Source organism: Schistocerca nitens, unplaced genomic scaffold (genome assembly GCF_023898315.1).
Source record: "Schistocerca nitens isolate TAMUIC-IGC-003100 unplaced genomic scaffold, iqSchNite1.1 HiC_scaffold_190, whole genome shotgun sequence".
NCBI classification, from domain to species: Eukaryota; Metazoa; Arthropoda; class Insecta; order Orthoptera; family Acrididae; genus Schistocerca; species Schistocerca nitens.
Window position 1 is genome coordinate 1 of NW_026045731.1, and position 23,663 is coordinate 23,663.

Genomic DNA, 23,663 nt, shown 5'->3' on the forward strand with positions numbered 1-23,663 from the left:
GAACCTGGGTTTTTGCGGCCACAACGCAATGTCCTAACCACTAGACGATCACGGCCGCGGAGGCGCCCGGGGAAGCAGTTCTCGCGACTGCACCCGCCCGGTACACAGCAAAGCTCAGCCCACTGCGTCAGACGCGATCTCCATTATATGTATACGGGCAAACGAAACGTGCCTGCGCTGTTAGGACACTAACCAGAGTGGGTAGCTGCATTCATCTCCCTGGCAGTGTCTTGCAGTCCTCCAAGTCTGTTGACCACAGGTGGACAGGTGTCGCATCTCTCTCGCCGTCACTTGTGGCCGTCATTCATACTTAACGTGCTTTTCTGCAAGCGTCAGCGTAGCGTCAGTCGAGCAAAGTCGGGACAAGTCGCCTAAGAGGAGCAACAAAATGGTGGATTTCCGGTACCGGGAATCGAACCCGGGCCTCCTGGGTGAGAGCCAGGTATCCTAGCCACTAGACGACACCGGATAACGACACACGCACTCCTCCAACAAACACGGTGAGCGTCCACCCGCTACTTGACGACATCTGCAAAAATTAACGCTTCCACTTCGTAGAACGGCATGCTCTGGACGTATCTCGTGGAGACGAACGCCAGCAATCATGAGACCAAACTGCGCCGGTGAATCCTGTTGTTACACCGCGCACTGTGCTACGACAGTTTAAGAGAGCGACGCTCACGCTTTGCTGCGCTATTTCCTTCGCGGGAAATCAGTGCTCCTGTTTTCGAGACAGAAAACGTTGGCAGCGGTGGGATTCGAACCCACGCCTCCGAAGAGACTGGTGCCTGAAACCAGCGCCTTAGACCGCTCGGCCACGCTACCTACGCGACGCGGCCGCCGCAGGAGCTGCGTTCTACCCCACGAGAACACAGCGCAATGGCACAAAAACGAGAAGTAAAAATTGGCAGCGGTGGGATTCGAACCCACGCCTCCGAAGAGACTGGTGCCTTAAACCAGCGCCTTAGACCGCTCGGCCACGCTACCTGCGCCAGCGTTCCCCGCGTCTCTAGAAAACAGTGCACGACACAGTTTCCTGTTGTGCTGCGACTCGCTGCTCATGCATCGCACCTCAAACAACTGCCCCTTTCGACTATATATTTAACCTCTCAGGCAGCTACCCACGCCCTGGGGCGGCCGAATTTCTTGTTGCTGATAATGAAATGGTAGTGCAACCTGCGGCGTGCGGAACATGAGTGTAAAGTGATGAGAGCATTGTGATTTCAAACACTGGGTGACGATCATGATTGCAGCAACAGCAAGGCAAAACCTTCAAAATTGCCGTGACCAGGATTCGAACCTGGGTTTTTGCGGCCACAACGCAATGTCCTAACCACTAGACGATCACGGCCGCGGAGGCGCCCGGGGAAGCAGTTCTCGCGACTGCACCCGCCCGGTACACAGCAAAGCTCAGCCCACTGCGTCAGACGCGATCTCCATTATATGTATACGGGCAAACGAAACGTGCCTGCGCTGTTAGGACACTAACCAGAGTGGGTAGCTGCATTCATCTCCCTGGCAGTGTCTTGCAGTCCTCCAAGTCTGTTGACCACAGGTGGACAGGTGTCGCATCTCTCTCGCCGTCACTTGTGGCCGTCATTCATACTTAACGTGCTTTTCTGCAAGCGTCAGCGTAGCGTCAGTCGAGCAAAGTCGGGACAAGTCGCCTAAGAGGAGCAACAAAATGGTGGATTTCCGGTACCGGGAATCGAACCCGGGCCTCCTGGGTGAGAGCCAGGTATCCTAGCCACTAGACGACACCGGATAACGACACACGCACTCCTCCAACAAACACGGTGAGCGTCCACCCGCTACTTGACGACATCTGCAAAAATTAACGCTTCCACTTCGTAGAACGGCATGCTCTGGACGTATCTCGTGGAGACGAACGCCAGCAATCATGAGACCAAACTGCGCCGGTGAATCCTGTTGTTACACCGCGCACTGTGCTACGACAGTTTAAGAGAGCGACGCTCACGCTTTGCTGCGCTATTTCCTTCGCGGGAAATCAGTGCTCCTGTTTTCGAGACAGAAAACGTTGGCAGCGGTGGGATTCGAACCCACGCCTCCGAAGAGACTGGTGCCTGAAACCAGCGCCTTAGACCGCTCGGCCACGCTACCTACGCGACGCGGCCGCCGCAGGAGCTGCGTTCTACCCCACGAGAACACAGCGCAATGGCACAAAAACGAGAAGTAAAAATTGGCAGCGGTGGGATTCGAACCCACGCCTCCGAAGAGACTGGTGCCTTAAACCAGCGCCTTAGACCGCTCGGCCACGCTACCTGCGCCAGCGTTCCCCGCGTCTCTAGAAAACAGTGCACGACACAGTTTCCTGTTGTGCTGCGACTCGCTGCTCATGCATCGCACCTCAAACAACTGCCCCTTTCGACTATATATTTAACCTCTCAGGCAGCTACCCACGCCCTGGGGCGGCCGAATTTCTTGTTGCTGATAATGAAATGGTAGTGCAACCTGCGGCGTGCGGAACATGAGTGTAAAGTGATGAGAGCATTGTGATTTCAAACACTGGGTGACGATCATGATTGCAGCAACAGCAAGGCAAAACCTTCAAAATTGCCGTGACCAGGATTCGAACCTGGGTTTTTGCGGCCACAACGCAATGTCCTAACCACTAGACGATCACGGCCGCGGAGGCGCCCGGGGAAGCAGTTCTCGCGACTGCACCCGCCCGGTACACAGCAAAGCTCAGCCCACTGCGTCAGACGCGATCTCCATTATATGTATACGGGCAAACGAAACGTGCCTGCGCTGTTAGGACACTAACCAGAGTGGGTAGCTGCATTCATCTCCCTGGCAGTGTCTTGCAGTCCTCCAAGTCTGTTGACCACAGGTGGACAGGTGTCGCATCTCTCTCGCCGTCACTTGTGGCCGTCATTCATACTTAACGTGCTTTTCTGCAAGCGTCAGCGTAGCGTCAGTCGAGCAAAGTCGGGACAAGTCGCCTAAGAGGAGCAACAAAATGGTGGATTTCCGGTACCGGGAATCGAACCCGGGCCTCCTGGGTGAGAGCCAGGTATCCTAGCCACTAGACGACACCGGATAACGACACACGCACTCCTCCAACAAACACGGTGAGCGTCCACCCGCTACTTGACGACATCTGCAAAAATTAACGCTTCCACTTCGTAGAACGGCATGCTCTGGACGTATCTCGTGGAGACGAACGCCAGCAATCATGAGACCAAACTGCGCCGGTGAATCCTGTTGTTACACCGCGCACTGTGCTACGACAGTTTAAGAGAGCGACGCTCACGCTTTGCTGCGCTATTTCCTTCGCGGGAAATCAGTGCTCCTGTTTTCGAGACAGAAAACGTTGGCAGCGGTGGGATTCGAACCCACGCCTCCGAAGAGACTGGTGCCTGAAACCAGCGCCTTAGACCGCTCGGCCACGCTACCTACGCGACGCGGCCGCCGCAGGAGCTGCGTTCTACCCCACGAGAACACAGCGCAATGGCACAAAAACGAGAAGTAAAAATTGGCAGCGGTGGGATTCGAACCCACGCCTCCGAAGAGACTGGTGCCTTAAACCAGCGCCTTAGACCGCTCGGCCACGCTACCTGCGCCAGCGTTCCCCGCGTCTCTAGAAAACAGTGCACGACACAGTTTCCTGTTGTGCTGCGACTCGCTGCTCATGCATCGCACCTCAAACAACTGCCCCTTTCGACTATATATTTAACCTCTCAGGCAGCTACCCACGCCCTGGGGCGGCCGAATTTCTTGTTGCTGATAATGAAATGGTAGTGCAACCTGCGGCGTGCGGAACATGAGTGTAAAGTGATGAGAGCATTGTGATTTCAAACACTGGGTGACGATCATGATTGCAGCAACAGCAAGGCAAAACCTTCAAAATTGCCGTGACCAGGATTCGAACCTGGGTTTTTGCGGCCACAACGCAATGTCCTAACCACTAGACGATCACGGCCGCGGAGGCGCCCGGGGAAGCAGTTCTCGCGACTGCACCCGCCCGGTACACAGCAAAGCTCAGCCCACTGCGTCAGACGCGATCTCCATTATATGTATACGGGCAAACGAAACGTGCCTGCGCTGTTAGGACACTAACCAGAGTGGGTAGCTGCATTCATCTCCCTGGCAGTGTCTTGCAGTCCTCCAAGTCTGTTGACCACAGGTGGACAGGTGTCGCATCTCTCTCGCCGTCACTTGTGGCCGTCATTCATACTTAACGTGCTTTTCTGCAAGCGTCAGCGTAGCGTCAGTCGAGCAAAGTCGGGACAAGTCGCCTAAGAGGAGCAACAAAATGGTGGATTTCCGGTACCGGGAATCGAACCCGGGCCTCCTGGGTGAGAGCCAGGTATCCTAGCCACTAGACGACACCGGATAACGACACACGCACTCCTCCAACAAACACGGTGAGCGTCCACCCGCTACTTGACGACATCTGCAAAAATTAACGCTTCCACTTCGTAGAACGGCATGCTCTGGACGTATCTCGTGGAGACGAACGCCAGCAATCATGAGACCAAACTGCGCCGGTGAATCCTGTTGTTACACCGCGCACTGTGCTACGACAGTTTAAGAGAGCGACGCTCACGCTTTGCTGCGCTATTTCCTTCGCGGGAAATCAGTGCTCCTGTTTTCGAGACAGAAAACGTTGGCAGCGGTGGGATTCGAACCCACGCCTCCGAAGAGACTGGTGCCTGAAACCAGCGCCTTAGACCGCTCGGCCACGCTACCTACGCGACGCGGCCGCCGCAGGAGCTGCGTTCTACCCCACGAGAACACAGCGCAATGGCACAAAAACGAGAAGTAAAAATTGGCAGCGGTGGGATTCGAACCCACGCCTCCGAAGAGACTGGTGCCTTAAACCAGCGCCTTAGACCGCTCGGCCACGCTACCTGCGCCAGCGTTCCCCGCGTCTCTAGAAAACAGTGCACGACACAGTTTCCTGTTGTGCTGCGACTCGCTGCTCATGCATCGCACCTCAAACAACTGCCCCTTTCGACTATATATTTAACCTCTCAGGCAGCTACCCACGCCCTGGGGCGGCCGAATTTCTTGTTGCTGATAATGAAATGGTAGTGCAACCTGCGGCGTGCGGAACATGAGTGTAAAGTGATGAGAGCATTGTGATTTCAAACACTGGGTGACGATCATGATTGCAGCAACAGCAAGGCAAAACCTTCAAAATTGCCGTGACCAGGATTCGAACCTGGGTTTTTGCGGCCACAACGCAATGTCCTAACCACTAGACGATCACGGCCGCGGAGGCGCCCGGGGAAGCAGTTCTCGCGACTGCACCCGCCCGGTACACAGCAAAGCTCAGCCCACTGCGTCAGACGCGATCTCCATTATATGTATACGGGCAAACGAAACGTGCCTGCGCTGTTAGGACACTAACCAGAGTGGGTAGCTGCATTCATCTCCCTGGCAGTGTCTTGCAGTCCTCCAAGTCTGTTGACCACAGGTGGACAGGTGTCGCATCTCTCTCGCCGTCACTTGTGGCCGTCATTCATACTTAACGTGCTTTTCTGCAAGCGTCAGCGTAGCGTCAGTCGAGCAAAGTCGGGACAAGTCGCCTAAGAGGAGCAACAAAATGGTGGATTTCCGGTACCGGGAATCGAACCCGGGCCTCCTGGGTGAGAGCCAGGTATCCTAGCCACTAGACGACACCGGATAACGACACACGCACTCCTCCAACAAACACGGTGAGCGTCCACCCGCTACTTGACGACATCTGCAAAAATTAACGCTTCCACTTCGTAGAACGGCATGCTCTGGACGTATCTCGTGGAGACGAACGCCAGCAATCATGAGACCAAACTGCGCCGGTGAATCCTGTTGTTACACCGCGCACTGTGCTACGACAGTTTAAGAGAGCGACGCTCACGCTTTGCTGCGCTATTTCCTTCGCGGGAAATCAGTGCTCCTGTTTTCGAGACAGAAAACGTTGGCAGCGGTGGGATTCGAACCCACGCCTCCGAAGAGACTGGTGCCTGAAACCAGCGCCTTAGACCGCTCGGCCACGCTACCTACGCGACGCGGCCGCCGCAGGAGCTGCGTTCTACCCCACGAGAACACAGCGCAATGGCACAAAAACGAGAAGTAAAAATTGGCAGCGGTGGGATTCGAACCCACGCCTCCGAAGAGACTGGTGCCTTAAACCAGCGCCTTAGACCGCTCGGCCACGCTACCTGCGCCAGCGTTCCCCGCGTCTCTAGAAAACAGTGCACGACACAGTTTCCTGTTGTGCTGCGACTCGCTGCTCATGCATCGCACCTCAAACAACTGCCCCTTTCGACTATATATTTAACCTCTCAGGCAGCTACCCACGCCCTGGGGCGGCCGAATTTCTTGTTGCTGATAATGAAATGGTAGTGCAACCTGCGGCGTGCGGAACATGAGTGTAAAGTGATGAGAGCATTGTGATTTCAAACACTGGGTGACGATCATGATTGCAGCAACAGCAAGGCAAAACCTTCAAAATTGCCGTGACCAGGATTCGAACCTGGGTTTTTGCGGCCACAACGCAATGTCCTAACCACTAGACGATCACGGCCGCGGAGGCGCCCGGGGAAGCAGTTCTCGCGACTGCACCCGCCCGGTACACAGCAAAGCTCAGCCCACTGCGTCAGACGCGATCTCCATTATATGTATACGGGCAAACGAAACGTGCCTGCGCTGTTAGGACACTAACCAGAGTGGGTAGCTGCATTCATCTCCCTGGCAGTGTCTTGCAGTCCTCCAAGTCTGTTGACCACAGGTGGACAGGTGTCGCATCTCTCTCGCCGTCACTTGTGGCCGTCATTCATACTTAACGTGCTTTTCTGCAAGCGTCAGCGTAGCGTCAGTCGAGCAAAGTCGGGACAAGTCGCCTAAGAGGAGCAACAAAATGGTGGATTTCCGGTACCGGGAATCGAACCCGGGCCTCCTGGGTGAGAGCCAGGTATCCTAGCCACTAGACGACACCGGATAACGACACACGCACTCCTCCAACAAACACGGTGAGCGTCCACCCGCTACTTGACGACATCTGCAAAAATTAACGCTTCCACTTCGTAGAACGGCATGCTCTGGACGTATCTCGTGGAGACGAACGCCAGCAATCATGAGACCAAACTGCGCCGGTGAATCCTGTTGTTACACCGCGCACTGTGCTACGACAGTTTAAGAGAGCGACGCTCACGCTTTGCTGCGCTATTTCCTTCGCGGGAAATCAGTGCTCCTGTTTTCGAGACAGAAAACGTTGGCAGCGGTGGGATTCGAACCCACGCCTCCGAAGAGACTGGTGCCTGAAACCAGCGCCTTAGACCGCTCGGCCACGCTACCTACGCGACGCGGCCGCCGCAGGAGCTGCGTTCTACCCCACGAGAACACAGCGCAATGGCACAAAAACGAGAAGTAAAAATTGGCAGCGGTGGGATTCGAACCCACGCCTCCGAAGAGACTGGTGCCTTAAACCAGCGCCTTAGACCGCTCGGCCACGCTACCTGCGCCAGCGTTCCCCGCGTCTCTAGAAAACAGTGCACGACACAGTTTCCTGTTGTGCTGCGACTCGCTGCTCATGCATCGCACCTCAAACAACTGCCCCTTTCGACTATATATTTAACCTCTCAGGCAGCTACCCACGCCCTGGGGCGGCCGAATTTCTTGTTGCTGATAATGAAATGGTAGTGCAACCTGCGGCGTGCGGAACATGAGTGTAAAGTGATGAGAGCATTGTGATTTCAAACACTGGGTGACGATCATGATTGCAGCAACAGCAAGGCAAAACCTTCAAAATTGCCGTGACCAGGATTCGAACCTGGGTTTTTGCGGCCACAACGCAATGTCCTAACCACTAGACGATCACGGCCGCGGAGGCGCCCGGGGAAGCAGTTCTCGCGACTGCACCCGCCCGGTACACAGCAAAGCTCAGCCCACTGCGTCAGACGCGATCTCCATTATATGTATACGGGCAAACGAAACGTGCCTGCGCTGTTAGGACACTAACCAGAGTGGGTAGCTGCATTCATCTCCCTGGCAGTGTCTTGCAGTCCTCCAAGTCTGTTGACCACAGGTGGACAGGTGTCGCATCTCTCTCGCCGTCACTTGTGGCCGTCATTCATACTTAACGTGCTTTTCTGCAAGCGTCAGCGTAGCGTCAGTCGAGCAAAGTCGGGACAAGTCGCCTAAGAGGAGCAACAAAATGGTGGATTTCCGGTACCGGGAATCGAACCCGGGCCTCCTGGGTGAGAGCCAGGTATCCTAGCCACTAGACGACACCGGATAACGACACACGCACTCCTCCAACAAACACGGTGAGCGTCCACCCGCTACTTGACGACATCTGCAAAAATTAACGCTTCCACTTCGTAGAACGGCATGCTCTGGACGTATCTCGTGGAGACGAACGCCAGCAATCATGAGACCAAACTGCGCCGGTGAATCCTGTTGTTACACCGCGCACTGTGCTACGACAGTTTAAGAGAGCGACGCTCACGCTTTGCTGCGCTATTTCCTTCGCGGGAAATCAGTGCTCCTGTTTTCGAGACAGAAAACGTTGGCAGCGGTGGGATTCGAACCCACGCCTCCGAAGAGACTGGTGCCTGAAACCAGCGCCTTAGACCGCTCGGCCACGCTACCTACGCGACGCGGCCGCCGCAGGAGCTGCGTTCTACCCCACGAGAACACAGCGCAATGGCACAAAAACGAGAAGTAAAAATTGGCAGCGGTGGGATTCGAACCCACGCCTCCGAAGAGACTGGTGCCTTAAACCAGCGCCTTAGACCGCTCGGCCACGCTACCTGCGCCAGCGTTCCCCGCGTCTCTAGAAAACAGTGCACGACACAGTTTCCTGTTGTGCTGCGACTCGCTGCTCATGCATCGCACCTCAAACAACTGCCCCTTTCGACTATATATTTAACCTCTCAGGCAGCTACCCACGCCCTGGGGCGGCCGAATTTCTTGTTGCTGATAATGAAATGGTAGTGCAACCTGCGGCGTGCGGAACATGAGTGTAAAGTGATGAGAGCATTGTGATTTCAAACACTGGGTGACGATCATGATTGCAGCAACAGCAAGGCAAAACCTTCAAAATTGCCGTGACCAGGATTCGAACCTGGGTTTTTGCGGCCACAACGCAATGTCCTAACCACTAGACGATCACGGCCGCGGAGGCGCCCGGGGAAGCAGTTCTCGCGACTGCACCCGCCCGGTACACAGCAAAGCTCAGCCCACTGCGTCAGACGCGATCTCCATTATATGTATACGGGCAAACGAAACGTGCCTGCGCTGTTAGGACACTAACCAGAGTGGGTAGCTGCATTCATCTCCCTGGCAGTGTCTTGCAGTCCTCCAAGTCTGTTGACCACAGGTGGACAGGTGTCGCATCTCTCTCGCCGTCACTTGTGGCCGTCATTCATACTTAACGTGCTTTTCTGCAAGCGTCAGCGTAGCGTCAGTCGAGCAAAGTCGGGACAAGTCGCCTAAGAGGAGCAACAAAATGGTGGATTTCCGGTACCGGGAATCGAACCCGGGCCTCCTGGGTGAGAGCCAGGTATCCTAGCCACTAGACGACACCGGATAACGACACACGCACTCCTCCAACAAACACGGTGAGCGTCCACCCGCTACTTGACGACATCTGCAAAAATTAACGCTTCCACTTCGTAGAACGGCATGCTCTGGACGTATCTCGTGGAGACGAACGCCAGCAATCATGAGACCAAACTGCGCCGGTGAATCCTGTTGTTACACCGCGCACTGTGCTACGACAGTTTAAGAGAGCGACGCTCACGCTTTGCTGCGCTATTTCCTTCGCGGGAAATCAGTGCTCCTGTTTTCGAGACAGAAAACGTTGGCAGCGGTGGGATTCGAACCCACGCCTCCGAAGAGACTGGTGCCTGAAACCAGCGCCTTAGACCGCTCGGCCACGCTACCTACGCGACGCGGCCGCCGCAGGAGCTGCGTTCTACCCCACGAGAACACAGCGCAATGGCACAAAAACGAGAAGTAAAAATTGGCAGCGGTGGGATTCGAACCCACGCCTCCGAAGAGACTGGTGCCTTAAACCAGCGCCTTAGACCGCTCGGCCACGCTACCTGCGCCAGCGTTCCCCGCGTCTCTAGAAAACAGTGCACGACACAGTTTCCTGTTGTGCTGCGACTCGCTGCTCATGCATCGCACCTCAAACAACTGCCCCTTTCGACTATATATTTAACCTCTCAGGCAGCTACCCACGCCCTGGGGCGGCCGAATTTCTTGTTGCTGATAATGAAATGGTAGTGCAACCTGCGGCGTGCGGAACATGAGTGTAAAGTGATGAGAGCATTGTGATTTCAAACACTGGGTGACGATCATGATTGCAGCAACAGCAAGGCAAAACCTTCAAAATTGCCGTGACCAGGATTCGAACCTGGGTTTTTGCGGCCACAACGCAATGTCCTAACCACTAGACGATCACGGCCGCGGAGGCGCCCGGGGAAGCAGTTCTCGCGACTGCACCCGCCCGGTACACAGCAAAGCTCAGCCCACTGCGTCAGACGCGATCTCCATTATATGTATACGGGCAAACGAAACGTGCCTGCGCTGTTAGGACACTAACCAGAGTGGGTAGCTGCATTCATCTCCCTGGCAGTGTCTTGCAGTCCTCCAAGTCTGTTGACCACAGGTGGACAGGTGTCGCATCTCTCTCGCCGTCACTTGTGGCCGTCATTCATACTTAACGTGCTTTTCTGCAAGCGTCAGCGTAGCGTCAGTCGAGCAAAGTCGGGACAAGTCGCCTAAGAGGAGCAACAAAATGGTGGATTTCCGGTACCGGGAATCGAACCCGGGCCTCCTGGGTGAGAGCCAGGTATCCTAGCCACTAGACGACACCGGATAACGACACACGCACTCCTCCAACAAACACGGTGAGCGTCCACCCGCTACTTGACGACATCTGCAAAAATTAACGCTTCCACTTCGTAGAACGGCATGCTCTGGACGTATCTCGTGGAGACGAACGCCAGCAATCATGAGACCAAACTGCGCCGGTGAATCCTGTTGTTACACCGCGCACTGTGCTACGACAGTTTAAGAGAGCGACGCTCACGCTTTGCTGCGCTATTTCCTTCGCGGGAAATCAGTGCTCCTGTTTTCGAGACAGAAAACGTTGGCAGCGGTGGGATTCGAACCCACGCCTCCGAAGAGACTGGTGCCTGAAACCAGCGCCTTAGACCGCTCGGCCACGCTACCTACGCGACGCGGCCGCCGCAGGAGCTGCGTTCTACCCCACGAGAACACAGCGCAATGGCACAAAAACGAGAAGTAAAAATTGGCAGCGGTGGGATTCGAACCCACGCCTCCGAAGAGACTGGTGCCTTAAAGCAGCGCCTTAGACCGCTCGGCCACGCTACCTGCGCCAGCGTTCCCCGCGTCTCTAGAAAACAGTGCACGACACAGTTTCCTGTTGTGCTGCGACTCGCTGCTCATGCATCGCACCTCAAACAACTGCCCCTTTCGACTATATATTTAACCTCTCAGGCAGCTACCCACGCCCTGGGGCGGCCGAATTTCTTGTTGCTGATAATGAAATGGTAGTGCAACCTGCGGCGTGCGGAACATGAGTGTAAAGTGATGAGAGCATTGTGATTTCAAACACTGGGTGACGATCATGATTGCAGCAACAGCAAGGCAAAACCTTCAAAATTGCCGTGACCAGGATTCGAACCTGGGTTTTTGCGGCCACAACGCAATGTCCTAACCACTAGACGATCACGGCCGCGGAGGCGCCCGGGGAAGCAGTTCTCGCGACTGCACCCGCCCGGTACACAGCAAAGCTCAGCCCACTGCGTCAGACGCGATCTCCATTATATGTATACGGGCAAACGAAACGTGCCTGCGCTGTTAGGACACTAACCAGAGTGGGTAGCTGCATTCATCTCCCTGGCAGTGTCTTGCAGTCCTCCAAGTCTGTTGACCACAGGTGGACAGGTGTCGCATCTCTCTCGCCGTCACTTGTGGCCGTCATTCATACTTAACGTGCTTTTCTGCAAGCGTCAGCGTAGCGTCAGTCGAGCAAAGTCGGGACAAGTCGCCTAAGAGGAGCAACAAAATGGTGGATTTCCGGTACCGGGAATCGAACCCGGGCCTCCTGGGTGAGAGCCAGGTATCCTAGCCACTAGACGACACCGGATAACGACACACGCACTCCTCCAACAAACACGGTGAGCGTCCACCCGCTACTTGACGACATCTGCAAAAATTAACGCTTCCACTTCGTAGAACGGCATGCTCTGGACGTATCTCGTGGAGACGAACGCCAGCAATCATGAGACCAAACTGCGCCGGTGAATCCTGTTGTTACACCGCGCACTGTGCTACGACAGTTTAAGAGAGCGACGCTCACGCTTTGCTGCGCTATTTCCTTCGCGGGAAATCAGTGCTCCTGTTTTCGAGACAGAAAACGTTGGCAGCGGTGGGATTCGAACCCACGCCTCCGAAGAGACTGGTGCCTGAAACCAGCGCCTTAGACCGCTCGGCCACGCTACCTACGCGACGCGGCCGCCGCAGGAGCTGCGTTCTACCCCACGAGAACACAGCGCAATGGCACAAAAACGAGAAGTAAAAATTGGCAGCGGTGGGATTCGAACCCACGCCTCCGAAGAGACTGGTGCCTTAAACCAGCGCCTTAGACCGCTCGGCCACGCTACCTGCGCCAGCGTTCCCCGCGTCTCTAGAAAACAGTGCACGACACAGTTTCCTGTTGTGCTGCGACTCGCTGCTCATGCATCGCACCTCAAACAACTGCCCCTTTCGACTATATATTTAACCTCTCAGGCAGCTACCCACGCCCTGGGGCGGCCGAATTTCTTGTTGCTGATAATGAAATGGTAGTGCAACCTGCGGCGTGCGGAACATGAGTGTAAAGTGATGAGAGCATTGTGATTTCAAACACTGGGTGACGATCATGATTGCAGCAACAGCAAGGCAAAACCTTCAAAATTGCCGTGACCAGGATTCGAACCTGGGTTTTTGCGGCCACAACGCAATGTCCTAACCACTAGACGATCACGGCCGCGGAGGCGCCCGGGGAAGCAGTTCTCGCGACTGCACCCGCCCGGTACACAGCAAAGCTCAGCCCACTGCGTCAGACGCGATCTCCATTATATGTATACGGGCAAACGAAACGTGCCTGCGCTGTTAGGACACTAACCAGAGTGGGTAGCTGCATTCATCTCCCTGGCAGTGTCTTGCAGTCCTCCAAGTCTGTTGACCACAGGTGGACAGGTGTCGCATCTCTCTCGCCGTCACTTGTGGCCGTCATTCATACTTAACGTGCTTTTCTGCAAGCGTCAGCGTAGCGTCAGTCGAGCAAAGTCGGGACAAGTCGCCTAAGAGGAGCAACAAAATGGTGGATTTCCGGTACCGGGAATCGAACCCGGGCCTCCTGGGTGAGAGCCAGGTATCCTAGCCACTAGACGACACCGGATAACGACACACGCACTCCTCCAACAAACACGGTGAGCGTCCACCCGCTACTTGACGACATCTGCAAAAATTAACGCTTCCACTTCGTAGAACGGCATGCTCTGGACGTATCTCGTGGAGACGAACGCCAGCAATCATGAGACCAAACTGCGCCGGTGAATCCTGTTGTTACACCGCGCACTGTGCTACGACAGTTTAAGAGAGCGACGCTCACGCTTTGCTGCGCTATTTCCTTCGCGGGAAATCAGTGCTCCTGTTTTCGAGACAGAAAACGTTGGCAGCGGTGGGATTCGAACCCACGCCTCCGAAGAGACTGGTGCCTGAAACCAGCGCCTTAGACCGCTCGGCCACGCTACCTACGCGACGCGGCCGCCGCAGGAGCTGCGTTCTACCCCACGAGAACACAGCGCAATGGCACAAAAACGAGAAGTAAAAATTGGCAGCGGTGGGATTCGAACCCACGCCTCCGAAGAGACTGGTGCCTTAAACCAGCGCCTTAGACCGCTCGGCCACGCTACCTGCGCCAGCGTTCCCCGCGTCTCTAGAAAACAGTGCACGACACAGTTTCCTGTTGTGCTGCGACTCGCTGCTCATGCATCGCACCTCAAACAACTGCCCCTTTCGACTATATATTTAACCTCTCAGGCAGCTACCCACGCCCTGGGGCGGCCGAATTTCTTGTTGCTGATAATGAAATGGTAGTGCAACCTGCGGCGTGCGGAACATGAGTGTAAAGTGATGAGAGCATTGTGATTTCAAACACTGGGTGACGATCATGATTGCAGCAACAGCAAGGCAAAACCTTCAAAATTGCCGTGACCAGGATTCGAACCTGGGTTTTTGCGGCCACAACGCAATGTCCTAACCACTAGACGATCACGGCCGCGGAGGCGCCCGGGGAAGCAGTTCTCGCGACTGCACCCGCCCGGTACACAGCAAAGCTCAGCCCACTGCGTCAGACGCGATCTCCATTATATGTATACGGGCAAACGAAACGTGCCTGCGCTGTTAGGACACTAACCAGAGTGGGTAGCTGCATTCATCTCCCTGGCAGTGTCTTGCAGTCCTCCAAGTCTGTTGACCACAGGTGGACAGGTGTCGCATCTCTCTCGCCGTCACTTGTGGCCGTCATTCATACTTAACGTGCTTTTCTGCAAGCGTCAGCGTAGCGTCAGTCGAGCAAGGTCGGGACAAGTCGCCTAAGAGGAGCAACAAAATGGTGGATTTCCGGTACCGGGAATCGAACCCGGGCCTCCTGGGTGAGAGCCAGGTATCCTAGCCACTAGACGACACCGGATAACGACACACGCACTCCTCCAACAAACACGGTGAGCGTCCACCCGCTACTTGACGACATCTGCAAAAATTAACGCTTCCACTTCGTAGAACGGCATGCTCTGGACGTATCTCGTGGAGACGAACGCCAGCAATCATGAGACCAAACTGCGCCGGTGAATCCTGTTGTTACACCGCGCACTGTGCTACGACAGTTTAAGAGAGCGACGCTCACGCTTTGCTGCGCTATTTCCTTCGCGGGAAATCAGTGCTCCTGTTTTCGAGACAGAAAACGTTGGCAGCGGTGGGATTCGAACCCACGCCTCCGAAGAGACTGGTGCCTGAAACCAGCGCCTTAGACCGCTCGGCCACGCTACCTACGCGACGCGGCCGCCGCAGGAGCTGCGTTCTACCCCACGAGAACACAGCGCAATGGCACAAAAACGAGAAGTAAAAATTGGCAGCGGTGGGATTCGAACCCACGCCTCCGAAGAGACTGGTGCCTTAAACCAGCGCCTTAGACCGCTCGGCCACGCTACCTGCGCCAGCGTTCCCCGCGTCTCTAGAAAACAGTGCACGACACAGTTTCCTGTTGTGCTGCGACTCGCTGCTCATGCATCGCACCTCAAACAACTGCCCCTTTCGACTATATATTTAACCTCTCAGGCAGCTACCCACGCCCTGGGGCGGCCGAATTTCTTGTTGCTGATAATGAAATGGTAGTGCAACCTGCGGCGTGCGGAACATGAGTGTAAAGTGATGAGAGCATTGTGATTTCAAACACTGGGTGACGATCATGATTGCAGCAACAGCAAGGCAAAACCTTCAAAATTGCCGTGACCAGGATTCGAACCTGGGTTTTTGCGGCCACAACGCAATGTCCTAACCACTAGACGATCACGGCCGCGGAGGCGCCCGGGGAAGCAGTTCTCGCGACTGCACCCGCCCGGTACACAGCAAAGCTCAGCCCACTGCGTCAGACGCGATCTCCATTATATGTATACGGGCAAACGAAACGTGCCTGCGCTGTTAGGACACTAACCAGAGTGGGTAGCTGCATTCATCTCCCTGGCAGTGTCTTGCAGTCCTCCAAGTCTGTTGACCACAGGTGGACAGGTGTCGCATCTCTCTCGCCGTCACTTGTGGCCGTCATTCATACTTAACGTGCTTTTCTGCAAGCGTCAGCGTAGCGTCAGTCGAGCAAAGTCGGGACAAGTCGCCTAAGAGGAGCAACAAAATGGTGGATTTCCGGTACCGGGAATCGAACCCGGGCCTCCTGGGTGAGAGCCAGGTATCCTAGCCACTAGACGACACCGGATAACGACACACGCACTCCTCCAACAAACACGGTGAGCGTCCACCCGCTACTTGACGACATCTGCAAAAATTAACGCTTCCACTTCGTAGAACGGCATGCTCTGGACGTATCTCGTGGAGACGAACGCCAGCAATCATGAGACCAAACTGCGCCGGTGAATCCTGTTGTTACACCGCGCACTGTGCTACGACAGTTTAAGAGAGCGACGCTCACGCTTTGCTGCGCTATTTCCTTCGCGGGAAATCAGTGCTCCTGTTTTCGAGACAGAAAACGTTGGCAGCGGTGGGATTCGAACCCACGCCTCCGAAGAGACTGGTGCCTGAAACCAGCGCCTTAGACCGCTCGGCCACGCTACCTACGCGACGCGGCCGCCGCAGGAGCTGCGTTCTACCCCACGAGAACACAGCGCAATGGCACAAAAACGAGAAGTAAAAATTGGCAGCGGTGGGATTCGAACCCACGCCTCCGAAGAGACTGGTGCCTTAAACCAGCGCCTTAGACCGCTCGGCCACGCTACCTGCGCCAGCGTTCCCCGCGTCTCTAGAAAACAGTGCACGACACAGTTTCCTGTTGTGCTGCGACTCGCTGCTCATGCATCGCACCTCAAACAACTGCCCCTTTCGACTATATATTTAACCTCTCAGGCAGCTACCCACGCCCTGGGGCGGCCGAATTTCTTGTTGCTGATAATGAAATGGTAGTGCAACCTGCGGCGTGCGGAACATGAGTGTAAAGTGATGAGAGCATTGTGATTTCAAACACTGGGTGACGATCATGATTGCAGCAACAGCAAGGCAAAACCTTCAAAATTGCCGTGACCAGGATTCGAACCTGGGTTTTTGCGGCCACAACGCAATGTCCTAACCACTAGACGATCACGGCCGCGGAGGCGCCCGGGGAAGCAGTTCTCGCGACTGCACCCGCCCGGTACACAGCAAAGCTCAGCCCACTGCGTCAGACGCGATCTCCATTATATGTATACGGGCAAACGAAACGTGCCTGCGCTGTTAGGACACTAACCAGAGTGGGTAGCTGCATTCATCTCCCTGGCAGTGTCTTGCAGTCCTCCAAGTCTGTTGACCACAGGTGGACAGGTGTCGCATCTCTCTCGCCGTCACTTGTGGCCGTCATTCATACTTAACGTGCTTTTCTGCAAGCGTCAGCGTAGCGTCAGTCGAGCAAAGTCGGGACAAGTCGCCTAAGAGGAGCAACAAAATGGTGGATTTCCGGTACCGGGAATCGAACCCGGGCCTCCTGGGTGAGAGCCAGGTATCCTAGCCACTAGACGACACCGGATAACGACACACGCACTCCTCCAACAAACACGGTGAGCGTCCACCCGCTACTTGACGACATCTGCAAAAATTAACGCTTCCACTTCGTAGAACGGCATGCTCTGGACGTATCTCGTGGAGACGAACGCCAGCAATCATGAGACCAAACTGCGCCGGTGAATCCTGTTGTTACACCGCGCACTGTGCTACGACAGTTTAAGAGAGCGACGCTCACGCTTTGCTGCGCTATTTCCTTCGCGGGAAATCAGTGCTCCTGTTTTCGAGACAGAAAACGTTGGCAGCGGTGGGATTCGAACCCACGCCTCCGAAGAGACTGGTGCCTGAAACCAGCGCCTTAGACCGCTCGGCCACGCTACCTACGCGACGCGGCCGCCGCAGGAGCTGCGTTCTACCCCACGAGAACACAGCGCAATGGCACAAAAACGAGAAGTAAAAATTGGCAGCGGTGGGATTCGAACCCACGCCTCCGAAGAGACTGGTGCCTTAAACCAGCGCCTTAGACCGCTCGGCCACGCTACCTGCGCCAGCGTTCCCCGCGTCTCTAGAAAACAGTGCACGACACAGTTTCCTGTTGTGCTGCGACTCGCTGCTCATGCATCGCACCTCAAACAACTGCCCCTTTCGACTATATATTTAACCTCTCAGGCAGCTACCCACGCCCTGGGGCGGCCGAATTTCTTGTTGCTGATAATGAAATGGTAGTGCAACCTGCGGCGTGCGGAACATGAGTGTAAAGTGATGAGAGCATTGTGATTTCAAACACTGGGTGACGATCATGATTGCAGCAACAGCAAGGCAAAACCTTCAAAATTGCCGTGACCAGGATTCGAACCTGGGTTTTTGCGGCCACAACGCAATGTCCTAACCACTAGACGATCACGGCCGCGGAGGCGCCCGGGGAAGCAGTTCTCGCGACTGCACCCGCCCGGTACACAGCAAAGCTCAGCCCACTGCGTCAGACGCGATCTCCATTATATGTATACGGGCAAACGAAACGTGCCTGCGCTGTTAGGACACTAACCAGAGTGGGTAGCTGCATTCATCTCCCTGGCAGTGTCTTGCAGTCCTCCAAGTCTGTTGACCACAGGTGGACAGGTGTCGCATCTCTCTCGCCGTCACTTGTGGCCGTCATTCATACTTAACGTGCTTTTCTGCAAGCGTCAGCGTAGCGTCAGTCGAGCAAAGTCGGGACAAGTCGCCTAAGAGGAGCAACAAAATGGTGGATTTCCGGTACCGGGAATCGAACCCGGGCCTCCTGGGTGAGAGCCAGGTATCCTAGCCACTAGACGACACCGGATAACGACACACGCACTCCTCCAACAAACACGGTGAGCGTCCACCCGCTACTTGACGACATCTGCAAAAATTAACGCTTCCACTTCGTAGAACGGCATGCTCTGGACGTATCTCGTGGAGACGAACGCCAGCAATCATGAGACCAAACTGCGCCGGTGAATCCTGTTGTTACACCGCGCACTGTGCTACGACAGTTTAAGAGAGCGACGCTCACGCTTTGCTGCGCTATTTCCTTCGCGGGAAATCAGTGCTCCTGTTTTCGAGACAGAAAACGTTGGCAGCGGTGGGATTCGAACCCACGCCTCCGAAGAGACTGGTGCCTGAAACCAGCGCCTTAGACCGCTCGGCCACGCTACCTACGCGACGCGGCCGCCGCAGGAGCTGCGTTCTACCCCACGAGAACACAGCGCAATGGCACAAAAACGAGAAGTAAAAATTGGCAGCGGTGGGATTCGAACCCACGCCTCCGAAGAGACTGGTGCCTTAAACCAGCGCCTTAGACCGCTCGGCCACGCTACCTGCGCCAGCGTTCCCCGCGTCTCTAGAAAACAGTGCACGACACAGTTTCCTGTTGTGCTGCGACTCGCTGCTCATGCATCGCACCTCAAACAACTGCCCCTTTCGACTATATATTTAACCTCTCAGGCAGCTACCCACGCCCTGGGGCGGCCGAATTTCTTGTTGCTGATAATGAAATGGTAGTGCAACCTGCGGCGTGCGGAACATGAGTGTAAAGTGATGAGAGCATTGTGATTTCAAACACTGGGTGACGATCATGATTGCAGCAACAGCAAGGCAAAACCTTCAAAATTGCCGTGACCAGGATTCGAACCTGGGTTTTTGCGGCCACAACGCAATGTCCTAACCACTAGACGATCACGGCCGCGGAGGCGCCCGGGGAAGCAGTTCTCGCGACTGCACCCGCCCGGTACACAGCAAAGCTCAGCCCACTGCGTCAGACGCGATCTCCATTATATGTATACGGGCAAACGAAACGTGCCTGCGCTGTTAGGACACTAACCAGAGTGGGTAGCTGCATTCATCTCCCTGGCAGTGTCTTGCAGTCCTCCAAGTCTGTTGACCACAGGTGGACAGGTGTCGCATCTCTCTCGCCGTCACTTGTGGCCGTCATTCATACTTAACGTGCTTTTCTGCAAGCGTCAGCGTAGCGTCAGTCGAGCAAAGTCGGGACAAGTCGCCTAAGAGGAGCAACAAAATGGTGGATTTCCGGTACCGGGAATCGAACCCGGGCCTCCTGGGTGAGAGCCAGGTATCCTAGCCACTAGACGACACCGGATAACGACACACGCACTCCTCCAACAAACACGGTGAGCGTCCACCCGCTACTTGACGACATCTGCAAAAATTAACGCTTCCACTTCGTAGAACGGCATGCTCTGGACGTATCTCGTGGAGACGAACGCCAGCAATCATGAGACCAAACTGCGCCGGTGAATCCTGTTGTTACACCGCGCACTGTGCTACGACAGTTTAAGAGAGCGACGCTCACGCTTTGCTGCGCTATTTCCTTCGCGGGAAATCAGTGCTCCTGTTTTCGAGACAGAAAACGTTGGCAGCGGTGGGATTCGAACCCACGCCTCCGAAGAGACTGGTGCCTGAAACCAGCGCCTTAGACCGCTCGGCCACGCTACCTACGCGACGCGGCCGCCGCAGGAGCTGCGTTCTACCCCACGAGAACACAGCGCAATGGCACAAAAACGAGAAGTAAAAATTGGCAGCGGTGGGATTCGAACCCACGCCTCCGAAGAGACTGGTGCCTTAAACCAGCGCCTTAGACCGCTCGGCCACGCTACCTGCGCCAGCGTTCCCCGCGTCTCTAGAAAACAGTGCACGACACAGTTTCCTGTTGTGCTGCGACTCGCTGCTCATGCATCGCACCTCAAACAACTGCCCCTTTCGACTATATATTTAACCTCTCAGGCAGCTACCCACGCCCTGGGGCGGCCGAATTTCTTGTTGCTGATAATGAAATGGTAGTGCAACCTGCGGCGTGCGGAACATGAGTGTAAAGTGATGAGAGCATTGTGATTTCAAACACTGGGTGACGATCATGATTGCAGCAACAGCAAGGCAAAACCTTCAAAATTGCCGTGACCAGGATTCGAACCTGGGTTTTTGCGGCCACAACGCAATGTCCTAACCACTAGACGATCACGGCCGCGGAGGCGCCCGGGGAAGCAGTTCTCGCGACTGCACCCGCCCGGTACACAGCAAAGCTCAGCCCACTGCGTCAGACGCGATCTCCATTATATGTATACGGGCAAACGAAACGTGCCTGCGCTGTTAGGACACTAACCAGAGTGGGTAGCTGCATTCATCTCCCTGGCAGTGTCTTGCAGTCCTCCAAGTCTGTTGACCACAGGTGGACAGGTGTCGCATCTCTCTCGCCGTCACTTGTGGCCGTCATTCATACTTAACGTGCTTTTCTGCAAGCGTCAGCGTAGCGTCAGTCGAGCAAGGTCGGGACAAGTCGCCTAAGAGGAGCAACAAAATGGTGGATTTCCGGTACCGGGAATCGAACCCGGGCCTCCTGGGTGAGAGCCAGGTATCCTAGCCACTAGACGACACCGGATAACGACACACGCACTCCTCCAACAAACACGGTGAGCGTCCACCCGCTACTTGACGACATCTGCAAAAATTAACGCTTCCACTTCGTAGAACGGCATGCTCTGGACGTATCTCGTGGAGACGAACGCCAGCAATCATGAGACCAAACTGCGCCGGTGAATCCTGTTGTTACACCGCGCACTGTGCTACGACAGTTTAAGAGAGCGACGCTCACGCTTTGCTGCGCTATTTCCTTCGCGGGAAATCAGTGCTCCTGTTTTCGAGACAGAAAACGTTGGCAGCGGTGGGATTCGAACCCACGCCTCCGAAGAGACTGGTGCCTGAAACCAGCGCCTTAGACCGCTCGGCCACGCTACCTACGCGACGCGGCCGCCGCAGGAGCTGCGTTCTACCCCACGAGAACACAGCGCAATGGCACAAAAACGAGAAGTAAAAATTGGCAGCGGTGGGATTCGAACCCACGCCTCCGAAGAGACTGGTGCCTTAAACCAGCGCCTTAGACCGCTCGGCCACGCTACCTGCGCCAGCGTTCCCCGCGTCTCTAGAAAACAGTGCACGACACAGTTTCCTGTTGTGCTGCGACTCGCTGCTCATGCATCGCACCTCAAACAACTGCCCCTTTCGACTATATATTTAACCTCTCAGGCAGCTACCCACGCCCTGGGGCGGCCGAATTTCTTGTTGCTGATAATGAAATGGTAGTGCAACCTGCGGCGTGCGGAACATGAGTGTAAAGTGATGAGAGCATTGTGATTTCAAACACTGGGTGACGATCATGATTGCAGCAACAGCAAGGCAAAACCTTCAAATTGCCGTGACCAGGATTCGAACCTGGGTTTTTGCGGCCACAACGCAATGTCCTAACCACTAGACGATCACGGCCGCGGAGGCGCCCGGGGAAGCAGTTCTCGCGACTGCACCCGCCCGGTACACAGCAAAGCTCAGCCCACTGCGTCAGACGCGATCTCCATTATATGTATACGGGCAAACGAAACGTGCCTGCGCTGTTAGGACACTAACCAGAGTGGGTAGCTGCATTCATCTCCCTGGCAGTGTCTTGCAGTCCTCCAAGTCTGTTGACCACAGGTGGACAGGTGTCGCATCTCTCTCGCCGTCACTTGTGGCCGTCATTCATACTTAACGTGCTTTTCTGCAAGCGTCAGCGTAGCGTCAGTCGAGCAAAGTCGGGACAAGTCGCCTAAGAGGAGCAACAAAATGGTGGATTTCCGGTACCGGGAATCGAACCCGGGCCTCCTGGGTGAGAGCCAGGTATCCTAGCCACTAGACGACACCGGATAACGACACACGCACTCCTCCAACAAACACGGTGAGCGTCCACCCGCTACTTGACGACATCTGCAAAAATTAACGCTTCCACTTCGTAGAACGGCATGCTCTGGACGTATCTCGTGGAGACGAACGCCAGCAATCATGAGACCAAACTGCGCCGGTGAATCCTGTTGTTACACCGCGCACTGTGCTACGACAGTTTAAGAGAGCGACGCTCACGCTTTGCTGCGCTATTTCCTTCGCGGGAAATCAGTGCTCCTGTTTTCGAGACAGAAAACGTTGGCAGCGGTGGGATTCGAACCCACGCCTCCGAAGAGACTGGTGCCTGAAACCAGCGCCTTAGACCGCTCGGCCACGCTACCTACGCGACGCGGCCGCCGCAGGAGCTGCGTTCTACCCCACGAGAACACAGCGCAATGGCACAAAAACGAGAAGTAAAAATTGGCAGCGGTGGGATTCGAACCCACGCCTCCGAAGAGACTGGTGCCTTAAACCAGCGCCTTAGACCGCTCGGCCACGCTACCTGCGCCAGCGTTCCCCGCGTCTCTAGAAAACAGTGCACGACACAGTTTCCTGTTGTGCTGCGACTCGCTGCTCATGCATCGCACCTCAAACAACTGCCCCTTTCGACTATATATTTAACCTCTCAGGCAGCTACCCACGCCCTGGGGCGGCCGAATTTCTTGTTGCTGATAATGAAATGGTAGTGCAACCTGCGGCGTGCGGAACATGAGTGTAAAGTGATGAGAGCATTGTGATTTCAAACACTGGGTGACGATCATGATTGCAGCAACAGCAAGGCAAAACCTTCAAAATTGCCGTGACCAGGATTCGAACCTGGGTTTTTGCGGCCACAACGCAATGTCCTAACCACTAGACGATCACGGCCGCGGAGGCGCCCGGGGAAGCAGTTCTCGCGACTGCACCCGCCCGGTACACAGCAAAGCTCAGCCCACTGCGTCAGACGCGATCTCCATTATATGTATACGGGCAAACGAAACGTGCCTGCGCTGTTAGGACACTAACCAGAGTGGGTAGCTGCATTCATCTCCCTGGCAGTGTCTTGCAGTCCTCCAAGTCTGTTGACCACAGGTGGACAGGTGTCGCATCTCTCTCGCCGTCACTTGTGGCCGTCATTCATACTTAACGTGCTTTTCTGCAAGCGTCAG

At 55.4% G+C, this 23,663-nt stretch overlaps 72 non-coding genes across 72 annotated transcripts; all 72 read right to left on the reverse strand.

The window, feature by feature from the left end:
- Positions 1-397: 397 nt before the first annotated feature.
- On the reverse strand, positions 398-469 carry Trnae-cuc (transfer RNA glutamic acid (anticodon CUC)). Its single transcript has one exon. It is a non-coding gene; the product is annotated as a tRNA-Glu (tRNA).
- A 274-nt stretch (positions 470-743) lies between these two features.
- Positions 744-825, reverse strand: Trnal-cag (transfer RNA leucine (anticodon CAG)). Its single transcript has one exon. It is a non-coding gene; the product is annotated as a tRNA-Leu (tRNA).
- An 80-nt stretch (positions 826-905) lies between these two features.
- On the reverse strand, positions 906-987 carry Trnal-aag (transfer RNA leucine (anticodon AAG)). Its single transcript has one exon. It is a non-coding gene; the product is annotated as a tRNA-Leu (tRNA).
- A 292-nt stretch (positions 988-1,279) lies between these two features.
- On the reverse strand, positions 1,280-1,351 carry Trnah-gug (transfer RNA histidin (anticodon GUG)). The gene has a single exon. It is a non-coding gene; the product is annotated as a tRNA-His (tRNA).
- A 342-nt stretch (positions 1,352-1,693) lies between these two features.
- Positions 1,694-1,765, reverse strand: Trnae-cuc (transfer RNA glutamic acid (anticodon CUC)). The gene has a single exon. It is a non-coding gene; the product is annotated as a tRNA-Glu (tRNA).
- A 274-nt stretch (positions 1,766-2,039) lies between these two features.
- On the reverse strand, positions 2,040-2,121 carry Trnal-cag (transfer RNA leucine (anticodon CAG)). Its single transcript has one exon. It is a non-coding gene; the product is annotated as a tRNA-Leu (tRNA).
- Positions 2,122-2,201: 80 nt separating this feature from the next.
- Trnal-aag (transfer RNA leucine (anticodon AAG)) lies at positions 2,202-2,283 on the reverse strand. Its single transcript has one exon. It is a non-coding gene; the product is annotated as a tRNA-Leu (tRNA).
- A 292-nt stretch (positions 2,284-2,575) lies between these two features.
- On the reverse strand, positions 2,576-2,647 carry Trnah-gug (transfer RNA histidin (anticodon GUG)). The gene has a single exon. It is a non-coding gene; the product is annotated as a tRNA-His (tRNA).
- A 342-nt stretch (positions 2,648-2,989) lies between these two features.
- Trnae-cuc (transfer RNA glutamic acid (anticodon CUC)) lies at positions 2,990-3,061 on the reverse strand. The gene has a single exon. It is a non-coding gene; the product is annotated as a tRNA-Glu (tRNA).
- Positions 3,062-3,335: 274 nt separating this feature from the next.
- Trnal-cag (transfer RNA leucine (anticodon CAG)) lies at positions 3,336-3,417 on the reverse strand. The gene has a single exon. It is a non-coding gene; the product is annotated as a tRNA-Leu (tRNA).
- Positions 3,418-3,497: 80 nt separating this feature from the next.
- On the reverse strand, positions 3,498-3,579 carry Trnal-aag (transfer RNA leucine (anticodon AAG)). Its single transcript has one exon. It is a non-coding gene; the product is annotated as a tRNA-Leu (tRNA).
- Positions 3,580-3,871: 292 nt separating this feature from the next.
- Positions 3,872-3,943, reverse strand: Trnah-gug (transfer RNA histidin (anticodon GUG)). Its single transcript has one exon. It is a non-coding gene; the product is annotated as a tRNA-His (tRNA).
- A 342-nt stretch (positions 3,944-4,285) lies between these two features.
- Trnae-cuc (transfer RNA glutamic acid (anticodon CUC)) lies at positions 4,286-4,357 on the reverse strand. Its single transcript has one exon. It is a non-coding gene; the product is annotated as a tRNA-Glu (tRNA).
- A 274-nt stretch (positions 4,358-4,631) lies between these two features.
- On the reverse strand, positions 4,632-4,713 carry Trnal-cag (transfer RNA leucine (anticodon CAG)). Its single transcript has one exon. It is a non-coding gene; the product is annotated as a tRNA-Leu (tRNA).
- An 80-nt stretch (positions 4,714-4,793) lies between these two features.
- Positions 4,794-4,875, reverse strand: Trnal-aag (transfer RNA leucine (anticodon AAG)). The gene has a single exon. It is a non-coding gene; the product is annotated as a tRNA-Leu (tRNA).
- A 292-nt stretch (positions 4,876-5,167) lies between these two features.
- On the reverse strand, positions 5,168-5,239 carry Trnah-gug (transfer RNA histidin (anticodon GUG)). Its single transcript has one exon. It is a non-coding gene; the product is annotated as a tRNA-His (tRNA).
- A 342-nt stretch (positions 5,240-5,581) lies between these two features.
- On the reverse strand, positions 5,582-5,653 carry Trnae-cuc (transfer RNA glutamic acid (anticodon CUC)). Its single transcript has one exon. It is a non-coding gene; the product is annotated as a tRNA-Glu (tRNA).
- Positions 5,654-5,927: 274 nt separating this feature from the next.
- Positions 5,928-6,009, reverse strand: Trnal-cag (transfer RNA leucine (anticodon CAG)). Its single transcript has one exon. It is a non-coding gene; the product is annotated as a tRNA-Leu (tRNA).
- Positions 6,010-6,089: 80 nt separating this feature from the next.
- Trnal-aag (transfer RNA leucine (anticodon AAG)) lies at positions 6,090-6,171 on the reverse strand. The gene has a single exon. It is a non-coding gene; the product is annotated as a tRNA-Leu (tRNA).
- Positions 6,172-6,463: 292 nt separating this feature from the next.
- Positions 6,464-6,535, reverse strand: Trnah-gug (transfer RNA histidin (anticodon GUG)). The gene has a single exon. It is a non-coding gene; the product is annotated as a tRNA-His (tRNA).
- Positions 6,536-6,877: 342 nt separating this feature from the next.
- Positions 6,878-6,949, reverse strand: Trnae-cuc (transfer RNA glutamic acid (anticodon CUC)). Its single transcript has one exon. It is a non-coding gene; the product is annotated as a tRNA-Glu (tRNA).
- Positions 6,950-7,223: 274 nt separating this feature from the next.
- On the reverse strand, positions 7,224-7,305 carry Trnal-cag (transfer RNA leucine (anticodon CAG)). The gene has a single exon. It is a non-coding gene; the product is annotated as a tRNA-Leu (tRNA).
- An 80-nt stretch (positions 7,306-7,385) lies between these two features.
- Trnal-aag (transfer RNA leucine (anticodon AAG)) lies at positions 7,386-7,467 on the reverse strand. The gene has a single exon. It is a non-coding gene; the product is annotated as a tRNA-Leu (tRNA).
- A 292-nt stretch (positions 7,468-7,759) lies between these two features.
- Positions 7,760-7,831, reverse strand: Trnah-gug (transfer RNA histidin (anticodon GUG)). The gene has a single exon. It is a non-coding gene; the product is annotated as a tRNA-His (tRNA).
- A 342-nt stretch (positions 7,832-8,173) lies between these two features.
- Trnae-cuc (transfer RNA glutamic acid (anticodon CUC)) lies at positions 8,174-8,245 on the reverse strand. Its single transcript has one exon. It is a non-coding gene; the product is annotated as a tRNA-Glu (tRNA).
- Positions 8,246-8,519: 274 nt separating this feature from the next.
- On the reverse strand, positions 8,520-8,601 carry Trnal-cag (transfer RNA leucine (anticodon CAG)). The gene has a single exon. It is a non-coding gene; the product is annotated as a tRNA-Leu (tRNA).
- An 80-nt stretch (positions 8,602-8,681) lies between these two features.
- Positions 8,682-8,763, reverse strand: Trnal-aag (transfer RNA leucine (anticodon AAG)). The gene has a single exon. It is a non-coding gene; the product is annotated as a tRNA-Leu (tRNA).
- A 292-nt stretch (positions 8,764-9,055) lies between these two features.
- Trnah-gug (transfer RNA histidin (anticodon GUG)) lies at positions 9,056-9,127 on the reverse strand. The gene has a single exon. It is a non-coding gene; the product is annotated as a tRNA-His (tRNA).
- Positions 9,128-9,469: 342 nt separating this feature from the next.
- Positions 9,470-9,541, reverse strand: Trnae-cuc (transfer RNA glutamic acid (anticodon CUC)). The gene has a single exon. It is a non-coding gene; the product is annotated as a tRNA-Glu (tRNA).
- Positions 9,542-9,815: 274 nt separating this feature from the next.
- Trnal-cag (transfer RNA leucine (anticodon CAG)) lies at positions 9,816-9,897 on the reverse strand. Its single transcript has one exon. It is a non-coding gene; the product is annotated as a tRNA-Leu (tRNA).
- Positions 9,898-9,977: 80 nt separating this feature from the next.
- Positions 9,978-10,059, reverse strand: Trnal-aag (transfer RNA leucine (anticodon AAG)). The gene has a single exon. It is a non-coding gene; the product is annotated as a tRNA-Leu (tRNA).
- Positions 10,060-10,351: 292 nt separating this feature from the next.
- On the reverse strand, positions 10,352-10,423 carry Trnah-gug (transfer RNA histidin (anticodon GUG)). Its single transcript has one exon. It is a non-coding gene; the product is annotated as a tRNA-His (tRNA).
- Positions 10,424-10,765: 342 nt separating this feature from the next.
- Positions 10,766-10,837, reverse strand: Trnae-cuc (transfer RNA glutamic acid (anticodon CUC)). The gene has a single exon. It is a non-coding gene; the product is annotated as a tRNA-Glu (tRNA).
- Positions 10,838-11,111: 274 nt separating this feature from the next.
- On the reverse strand, positions 11,112-11,193 carry Trnal-cag (transfer RNA leucine (anticodon CAG)). Its single transcript has one exon. It is a non-coding gene; the product is annotated as a tRNA-Leu (tRNA).
- An 80-nt stretch (positions 11,194-11,273) lies between these two features.
- Trnal-aag (transfer RNA leucine (anticodon AAG)) lies at positions 11,274-11,355 on the reverse strand. The gene has a single exon. It is a non-coding gene; the product is annotated as a tRNA-Leu (tRNA).
- A 292-nt stretch (positions 11,356-11,647) lies between these two features.
- Trnah-gug (transfer RNA histidin (anticodon GUG)) lies at positions 11,648-11,719 on the reverse strand. Its single transcript has one exon. It is a non-coding gene; the product is annotated as a tRNA-His (tRNA).
- A 342-nt stretch (positions 11,720-12,061) lies between these two features.
- Positions 12,062-12,133, reverse strand: Trnae-cuc (transfer RNA glutamic acid (anticodon CUC)). Its single transcript has one exon. It is a non-coding gene; the product is annotated as a tRNA-Glu (tRNA).
- Positions 12,134-12,407: 274 nt separating this feature from the next.
- Trnal-cag (transfer RNA leucine (anticodon CAG)) lies at positions 12,408-12,489 on the reverse strand. The gene has a single exon. It is a non-coding gene; the product is annotated as a tRNA-Leu (tRNA).
- An 80-nt stretch (positions 12,490-12,569) lies between these two features.
- Trnal-aag (transfer RNA leucine (anticodon AAG)) lies at positions 12,570-12,651 on the reverse strand. The gene has a single exon. It is a non-coding gene; the product is annotated as a tRNA-Leu (tRNA).
- Positions 12,652-12,943: 292 nt separating this feature from the next.
- Trnah-gug (transfer RNA histidin (anticodon GUG)) lies at positions 12,944-13,015 on the reverse strand. Its single transcript has one exon. It is a non-coding gene; the product is annotated as a tRNA-His (tRNA).
- A 342-nt stretch (positions 13,016-13,357) lies between these two features.
- Positions 13,358-13,429, reverse strand: Trnae-cuc (transfer RNA glutamic acid (anticodon CUC)). The gene has a single exon. It is a non-coding gene; the product is annotated as a tRNA-Glu (tRNA).
- A 274-nt stretch (positions 13,430-13,703) lies between these two features.
- Positions 13,704-13,785, reverse strand: Trnal-cag (transfer RNA leucine (anticodon CAG)). The gene has a single exon. It is a non-coding gene; the product is annotated as a tRNA-Leu (tRNA).
- An 80-nt stretch (positions 13,786-13,865) lies between these two features.
- Trnal-aag (transfer RNA leucine (anticodon AAG)) lies at positions 13,866-13,947 on the reverse strand. The gene has a single exon. It is a non-coding gene; the product is annotated as a tRNA-Leu (tRNA).
- A 292-nt stretch (positions 13,948-14,239) lies between these two features.
- Positions 14,240-14,311, reverse strand: Trnah-gug (transfer RNA histidin (anticodon GUG)). Its single transcript has one exon. It is a non-coding gene; the product is annotated as a tRNA-His (tRNA).
- Positions 14,312-14,653: 342 nt separating this feature from the next.
- Positions 14,654-14,725, reverse strand: Trnae-cuc (transfer RNA glutamic acid (anticodon CUC)). The gene has a single exon. It is a non-coding gene; the product is annotated as a tRNA-Glu (tRNA).
- Positions 14,726-14,999: 274 nt separating this feature from the next.
- On the reverse strand, positions 15,000-15,081 carry Trnal-cag (transfer RNA leucine (anticodon CAG)). Its single transcript has one exon. It is a non-coding gene; the product is annotated as a tRNA-Leu (tRNA).
- Positions 15,082-15,161: 80 nt separating this feature from the next.
- Positions 15,162-15,243, reverse strand: Trnal-aag (transfer RNA leucine (anticodon AAG)). The gene has a single exon. It is a non-coding gene; the product is annotated as a tRNA-Leu (tRNA).
- A 292-nt stretch (positions 15,244-15,535) lies between these two features.
- On the reverse strand, positions 15,536-15,607 carry Trnah-gug (transfer RNA histidin (anticodon GUG)). The gene has a single exon. It is a non-coding gene; the product is annotated as a tRNA-His (tRNA).
- Positions 15,608-15,949: 342 nt separating this feature from the next.
- Trnae-cuc (transfer RNA glutamic acid (anticodon CUC)) lies at positions 15,950-16,021 on the reverse strand. Its single transcript has one exon. It is a non-coding gene; the product is annotated as a tRNA-Glu (tRNA).
- Positions 16,022-16,295: 274 nt separating this feature from the next.
- Positions 16,296-16,377, reverse strand: Trnal-cag (transfer RNA leucine (anticodon CAG)). The gene has a single exon. It is a non-coding gene; the product is annotated as a tRNA-Leu (tRNA).
- An 80-nt stretch (positions 16,378-16,457) lies between these two features.
- On the reverse strand, positions 16,458-16,539 carry Trnal-aag (transfer RNA leucine (anticodon AAG)). The gene has a single exon. It is a non-coding gene; the product is annotated as a tRNA-Leu (tRNA).
- A 292-nt stretch (positions 16,540-16,831) lies between these two features.
- On the reverse strand, positions 16,832-16,903 carry Trnah-gug (transfer RNA histidin (anticodon GUG)). The gene has a single exon. It is a non-coding gene; the product is annotated as a tRNA-His (tRNA).
- A 342-nt stretch (positions 16,904-17,245) lies between these two features.
- Positions 17,246-17,317, reverse strand: Trnae-cuc (transfer RNA glutamic acid (anticodon CUC)). Its single transcript has one exon. It is a non-coding gene; the product is annotated as a tRNA-Glu (tRNA).
- A 274-nt stretch (positions 17,318-17,591) lies between these two features.
- Positions 17,592-17,673, reverse strand: Trnal-cag (transfer RNA leucine (anticodon CAG)). The gene has a single exon. It is a non-coding gene; the product is annotated as a tRNA-Leu (tRNA).
- An 80-nt stretch (positions 17,674-17,753) lies between these two features.
- Trnal-aag (transfer RNA leucine (anticodon AAG)) lies at positions 17,754-17,835 on the reverse strand. The gene has a single exon. It is a non-coding gene; the product is annotated as a tRNA-Leu (tRNA).
- A 292-nt stretch (positions 17,836-18,127) lies between these two features.
- On the reverse strand, positions 18,128-18,199 carry Trnah-gug (transfer RNA histidin (anticodon GUG)). Its single transcript has one exon. It is a non-coding gene; the product is annotated as a tRNA-His (tRNA).
- Positions 18,200-18,541: 342 nt separating this feature from the next.
- Trnae-cuc (transfer RNA glutamic acid (anticodon CUC)) lies at positions 18,542-18,613 on the reverse strand. The gene has a single exon. It is a non-coding gene; the product is annotated as a tRNA-Glu (tRNA).
- A 274-nt stretch (positions 18,614-18,887) lies between these two features.
- Positions 18,888-18,969, reverse strand: Trnal-cag (transfer RNA leucine (anticodon CAG)). The gene has a single exon. It is a non-coding gene; the product is annotated as a tRNA-Leu (tRNA).
- Positions 18,970-19,049: 80 nt separating this feature from the next.
- Positions 19,050-19,131, reverse strand: Trnal-aag (transfer RNA leucine (anticodon AAG)). The gene has a single exon. It is a non-coding gene; the product is annotated as a tRNA-Leu (tRNA).
- Positions 19,132-19,423: 292 nt separating this feature from the next.
- Positions 19,424-19,495, reverse strand: Trnah-gug (transfer RNA histidin (anticodon GUG)). The gene has a single exon. It is a non-coding gene; the product is annotated as a tRNA-His (tRNA).
- A 342-nt stretch (positions 19,496-19,837) lies between these two features.
- Positions 19,838-19,909, reverse strand: Trnae-cuc (transfer RNA glutamic acid (anticodon CUC)). The gene has a single exon. It is a non-coding gene; the product is annotated as a tRNA-Glu (tRNA).
- A 274-nt stretch (positions 19,910-20,183) lies between these two features.
- On the reverse strand, positions 20,184-20,265 carry Trnal-cag (transfer RNA leucine (anticodon CAG)). Its single transcript has one exon. It is a non-coding gene; the product is annotated as a tRNA-Leu (tRNA).
- An 80-nt stretch (positions 20,266-20,345) lies between these two features.
- Positions 20,346-20,427, reverse strand: Trnal-aag (transfer RNA leucine (anticodon AAG)). Its single transcript has one exon. It is a non-coding gene; the product is annotated as a tRNA-Leu (tRNA).
- A 292-nt stretch (positions 20,428-20,719) lies between these two features.
- Positions 20,720-20,791, reverse strand: Trnah-gug (transfer RNA histidin (anticodon GUG)). Its single transcript has one exon. It is a non-coding gene; the product is annotated as a tRNA-His (tRNA).
- Positions 20,792-21,133: 342 nt separating this feature from the next.
- Trnae-cuc (transfer RNA glutamic acid (anticodon CUC)) lies at positions 21,134-21,205 on the reverse strand. Its single transcript has one exon. It is a non-coding gene; the product is annotated as a tRNA-Glu (tRNA).
- Positions 21,206-21,479: 274 nt separating this feature from the next.
- Trnal-cag (transfer RNA leucine (anticodon CAG)) lies at positions 21,480-21,561 on the reverse strand. Its single transcript has one exon. It is a non-coding gene; the product is annotated as a tRNA-Leu (tRNA).
- An 80-nt stretch (positions 21,562-21,641) lies between these two features.
- Trnal-aag (transfer RNA leucine (anticodon AAG)) lies at positions 21,642-21,723 on the reverse strand. The gene has a single exon. It is a non-coding gene; the product is annotated as a tRNA-Leu (tRNA).
- A 291-nt stretch (positions 21,724-22,014) lies between these two features.
- On the reverse strand, positions 22,015-22,086 carry Trnah-gug (transfer RNA histidin (anticodon GUG)). Its single transcript has one exon. It is a non-coding gene; the product is annotated as a tRNA-His (tRNA).
- A 342-nt stretch (positions 22,087-22,428) lies between these two features.
- On the reverse strand, positions 22,429-22,500 carry Trnae-cuc (transfer RNA glutamic acid (anticodon CUC)). Its single transcript has one exon. It is a non-coding gene; the product is annotated as a tRNA-Glu (tRNA).
- A 274-nt stretch (positions 22,501-22,774) lies between these two features.
- Positions 22,775-22,856, reverse strand: Trnal-cag (transfer RNA leucine (anticodon CAG)). Its single transcript has one exon. It is a non-coding gene; the product is annotated as a tRNA-Leu (tRNA).
- Positions 22,857-22,936: 80 nt separating this feature from the next.
- On the reverse strand, positions 22,937-23,018 carry Trnal-aag (transfer RNA leucine (anticodon AAG)). Its single transcript has one exon. It is a non-coding gene; the product is annotated as a tRNA-Leu (tRNA).
- A 292-nt stretch (positions 23,019-23,310) lies between these two features.
- On the reverse strand, positions 23,311-23,382 carry Trnah-gug (transfer RNA histidin (anticodon GUG)). Its single transcript has one exon. It is a non-coding gene; the product is annotated as a tRNA-His (tRNA).
- Between the last annotated feature and the right edge of the window lie 281 nt (positions 23,383-23,663).